This window comes from Olea europaea, chromosome 7 (genome assembly GCF_002742605.1).
Source record: "Olea europaea var. sylvestris chromosome 7, O_europaea_v1, whole genome shotgun sequence".
NCBI classification, from domain to species: Eukaryota; Viridiplantae; Streptophyta; class Magnoliopsida; order Lamiales; family Oleaceae; genus Olea; species Olea europaea.
This window is the reverse complement of record NC_036243.1, coordinates 9,551,100-9,557,052: the sequence shown is the minus strand read 5'-3', so window position 1 is coordinate 9,557,052 and position 5,953 is coordinate 9,551,100.

Genomic DNA, 5,953 nt, shown 5'->3' with positions numbered 1-5,953 from the left:
ATAAAATTCCACAAACATCAGAACATGATTTTAAGTTTATTCAATAGCTAATCTACGAGTCTATCAAATCCCATTGTTTCATCCAAAAATTCTAAATAAAGATTGAGTTATGAATTTTTGAAACCAATGGCAGAAGTTGAAACAGCAACACTATCCAGTGCAATTTACTTTAAGTAAAATATAAAATTTTACCGACATCGGATTAACATGATTTCAAGTTTATTCAGTAGCTAACCTATGAGATTATCACACTTATTGGTTTTGTCTACAAATTTTAAGTGATGATTGAGTTACGAAAATTTTAAATTCAAGGTAGAAGTTGAAATTTTAAACAAATGGCAACATTAAATTGCTAACACTTTTTTTTTGGTAAACAGTGTTTCGTAAGTTAATTTCTAAAATACGTATCTACTTTTAAACATAACTTATTCATATAAAAAGTTCGTAGAATAGTTCCACATACGACATCCATAGAAATCTATTTACAAAAAAAAAAAAACAAAAAAAAAATGTAACCGTTTCTTAATCAAATTAAAGGCATTAAGTCACCGGCTTGCATCTCCATCTACCATCATCAACGTCTCCAAACAAATCGAATCAACCTGTAGGAAGGGAATTAACCCACGAGTTTGAAATTCAATAGATATCAATAGTGCATTTCGTTATCAAATTAGATAATTCGAACTGTAGATTCATACCGTTGTATGTAAATGGATTTTCGACAAAATTTGATTTTTATAGTATTATCATAATACGTAGAGTCGGAAAATGATCATTCAAGTTATAGAAGTGCCAAAGCACCATACCTGAAGGTACCATTTCATTCAAACTTTTAACGACAAATCATGATTTGAAAATGAAACAACACTTGAACCTCTATCTACCTTCGTTTGAGGTCTTTGAATCAATGAAGTTGGACATAAGTATTGATTTCCAAACGTGACCAATGCCTTAAAAAAAATTAAAAAAAAAAAAACCTGCTTCTCTTTACTTATTTTTTTCCTTTATTTTTGAGAGTTTTTTTTTATCGTTCAAAGTATATTGTGCATATATATTACCAAGAATAACTTGAAGGAAATGAAAAATCAATCCCAATTTTTGTCTTTTTGTTTACTAGAAGAGTTTGGGCTGCCATCAATTCCAATTAAAGGGACTTGAAAATGGTTAATTGCTATTTCATTTCTTTCATTATAGGTGGGGTTTAATGTCTTAATTATTCACCACTAAATACAAACGTTTTCTCCCATATTTCTATTCTTTTGTGTGTATATGTATTTATATATACATATGGCTGGTCATTTTAAACTTTGAAGTGAATTATAAATTTAATTTATCATCATCATCATCATCATCATTTTACCCTTGGTCCCTATAATTCAATCACTTAGCAAAATGATGAAATAATAGTGTAGGTCTTCAATTAGAAACTTACAAATTCTATTTTAATATTCATTTTTAAAAAAATATATATAATTTGGTCATTTGAAAATAACATATAAGCAAATCTAGTTTTGAAAATGGATACCATACAAAAATAAATTTTCATTGTCGGGTCCAATCTTTGATAAACAGTATATCTTGTCCTTCTTTATTTGAAAATCATTATAATTGCTTGCGAACTTTCATGATATCAAAATTATTTAAGACAAATCAAATTAGTATTGGGCTTTCATTTCTTATGTGGGCCAAGTATAATGTTCTTCTATGGGCTAAGCTCGTTGTGCTAGATCATCACATAAAAATATGAGCCTAATTTCATTTTATTTGTCTGGCTTCTACAATACGAGCACATTTTGTTGAGCAGGCCATGGCAATATGATAGGAATGTGATTTCATGATGGTTACAAAAATAAGTACACATTTACCAAAGATGAAAAATCTACTACTATTGCGCCATTAACACCAACACAAATATATGAAGATCAGATCAAGTTGAAGAGTGATGTAGAAAAAAATTGAGAGAAATAGAGAGCAAGAGAGAATAATGAGATAGCTAATAGTGAGAAAAAAGAGTAGAGCCACAAGATAGAAAAGAAAAAAAGTCTTCTGAGGAGAGTGAAAAGTCAAAAGTGAATTTCTTTGCAAAAGGAAATGAGTTGAAGAGAAGCGACCTATGTTCTTGTTGATTTACAAGGAGCCACTCCTCAATTTTGAGGAATCTAACACACCCTTTCTAGTTTGGCTACTTCTTTATTGCAGGAATTCGAAGGTGTTCCTGGAAGACATGCCTCCATCCATTTGAGGCATTAAATATCAAATTGATTTTGTACCAGTCATTCCAAATAGGCCGACTTAGCGAAGTAATCCCAAGGAGACCAAGGAACTTCAAAGGTAAGGGAAGAATTGATGAGTGAGGGGTATGTGAGGGAGAGTATGAGTCCATGTGCCGTGCCAGTGCTACTTGTGTCAAAGAAAGATCCTGGAGGATGTATGTGGATTGTCGGACTATCAACAATATAATGGTTAAGTATCGACATATTATTCCTAGGTTAGATGAATTACATGGCTCATGAATATCTAGTAAAATCGATCTTAATAGTGGCTATCACCAAATTAGGATAAAAGGAAGGAAATGAATGGAAACTCCTTTTAAAACTAAATATGGGTTTTATGAGTGGTTAATCATGCCAAATGCACCTAACACATTTATACGATTAGTGAATAATGTTTTATGTACATTCATAGGTAAATTCATAGTAGTTTACTTTGATGATATCTTGGTATATAGTAAGGACTTAAATGAGTATATATGGCATCTAAGATGTGTGCTTCTAATCTTAAGACAAGAACAACTTTGCGATAATTTTAAAAAGTGTAAATTTTGCATAGAGAGTTGTTTTTCTTGGATATGTTGTTAGTGCAAGGGGAATTGAAGTGAATAGGGAGAAAATCAAGGTTATCAATGAATGGCCAACATCTAAAAGCATAATTGGGGGTAAGAAGCTTTCACGATTTTGCTAGTTTCTATTGGCGCTATGTTAAAGACTTTAGCACAATTGCAACACCACTCATCAAAGTTGTCAAAAAAAGTGTAGGATTTCAATGAGGCGTTGAACAAGAACATGCATTTAACACTATTAAAGACATATTGTGTAAGGCACCAGTTTAGCACTTCCTAACTTTGTCAAAACTTTTGAGATTGAATATGATACCTAAAGAATAGATATTGGAATTGTTTTAATGCAAGATAGAAGGCCGATAGCTTACTTCAGTTAAAAGTTAAGTGGAGCAACTCTCAATTACCCTATATATAACAAAGGAGTTGTATACACTTGTTCGGACGTTGGAAACATGGCACCACTACCTAGGACCAAAGGAGTTTGTGATTCACACTGACCACAAGTCGTTAAAGCATTTGAGAGGTCAAAGTAAGCTAACAAGAGGTATGCAAGGAGAATGTAGTTCATCGAGACATTTTCATATGTCACTCAGTATAAACAAGGTAAAGAAAATGTGGTAACAGATGTTTTGTCATGAAGATATGTATTTCTAACTTCTTTAATGCTAAATTGCTGAGATTTGAGTATGTTAAGGACATGTAAAATAATGATCCGAATTTTTCTAATATATACAAATTATGTGATAAAGTTGTTGCAGGTTGGTTCTTTAGGCATGATTAGTATTTATTTTGGGAAAAAAAAGTTGCGTGTTTCTAATTTTTCAATTAGACAGGTCTTAGTACTTGAAGCACATAGTGGAGGTTTAATGTGTCATTTTGGAATTAAGAAGACCTTAGAAATACATGGTGAACATTTTTATTGGTTTAAGATGCAAATTAATGTTGATCGGGTTTGTGGTAGATGCATTGCTTGTAAAAAGGTTAAGTCTAAGGTTTTACTTTAAGGTTTGTGTGCACCCTTACCTGTTTCTAGTGAACTATGGGTTGGTTTATCTGTGGACTTTATATTGGGTTTAACTAGGACTAAGGAAGGAAAAGATTCTATATTTGTAGAAGTAGATAGATTTAGTAAGATGCACATTTCATTCAATGTCATAAAACTGACGATACCACCAATATTGCAATGTAGTTTTTAAGGAAGTAGTGTGCTTACATGGGATTCCTAGGAGCATTGTATCAGATAGGAATGTTAAATTTCTTATTCACTTTTGGAGGATTTTGTGGAACAAGCTAGGTACCAAGTTGTTGTTTTCTACTACTTGTCACCCATAGACCGATTGACAAACTGAGGTTGTTAATAGGACTATGATATAATTGTTACGGACTATAATTAATAAGAATTTGAAGAGATGGGAAGAGTCTTTACCATACATTAGATTTGCATATAACAGGGCCATGCATTCTGCTACTTTTTTGTCCTTTGAAATTGTATATGATTTTAATCCACTAACACTTTTGGATTGAATTTCTTTACCTATTGATGAAAAAGTAGCTTAGATAGAAAGAAGAAAACCAACTTGGTGAAATCACTTCATGAAAAGATTAGATTGCAAATTGAGAAGAACAAGCACGATGCTTATCAAGCAAACAAAGGCCGGAAGAGCGTTACATTTGAACTTCTGGTTTGGGTTTGGTTACACTTGCGAAAGGAACGCTTTCCAGAATAAAGAAAATCAAAATCGCAGCCACAGGAAGGTGGTCCATTTCAAGTCCTTGAAAGGATTAATAATGGCAATGCCTACAAACTAGATCTTCCTGGTAAGTATAATGTTTCAGTTACATGAAAAGTTTCCAGTCTCTCTCTTTGATGCAGGTGCAGATTCAAGGTCGAATCCTTTCGAAGAGGGAGGAGATGATGTGGTCCATGGCACGAAGAAAAGTCTAGGCAAGGATCCATTGATCGTTGAAAAAGGACCAATGACTAAGTGAAGTCACGGTGAATGAAACATTGATCATGGCAAGCAAATCAACAAATCTCGTGTTGGGCTCAGAGGAAGACATGAAGTGGATAAACTTGATTCAAGCTATGGGTGGAGGAACTAATCAACTAAACTACGCGATTGCATAGTTAAAGGAGGCATGCAACCGCATTCCAATGTATAGCGAAGTCAGCTGGGAAAATTAATAGTTATATGCAGTCGCATAATACAATTGCGTCACGTGATTTTTCCAATTTCACAAAATCTTCAAATTATGTTAAAACTCCTAGTTTTTTGGTAACTTTGTGATCTTTAGACTTTAATTCCATGTAGACTAGGATTTTATGGGTTCCTTATAAATATGACTCTTTTTTCTCATTGTAAAACAACTTTTATCATATATCCAATTGAGAGATTAATTTGTGAGCATATCTTTACCTTCAATTCTCTATTTTTTTTTTTGCTGAACTAATTTCGAACATATTAAGATTTGTTTCTTGTAGCTTTCAAACAATTCGGATGAAATTCTTGAGTCTTGTGATCACGGTGTCAACGTATTGTCGACGATTGTAATGGTTCCCCGGTTAAATTTTTTTATCAAACTCTAAACTTTGATTTTTTTGGTTTTCTTGGGTTAAATCAATTTTGTGTGGGTTTCGTAACCACTATTGCTATGTGGGTTCACATTACATCCTTTTCCTAAGTTGATTAATCTTACTTTTCTTGTTCAATTCCCAACTCGATAGTTGGATTCCTATAGCTACTCTCAACTTATGTGCTCCCAAGTACCACATTTTGCTAATCTGACTAGACTTCTACACATAAGCCCTCATTTGGTCCTCGTTATTTCAAAAATATATTTTTCTTTCTTTCATTTTTAACTACATATTTTTCAATAAAATAATATTATACACAAATCTAAAAAACGTTCTTATTTTTTAACTGCATATTCTCCATTAAATTACTATTTCAAAATCCATTTTGAACCAAAAAAAAAAAGGGCTTAAACAAGCTCTAAATAATAAAATCACACATTCATCATTTCGACAAATAAAAGTTTTTAATTTTGGCCAAGTTGTTACAATTTTATTATTATTATTATTATTATTATTATTATTATTATTATTATTATTAT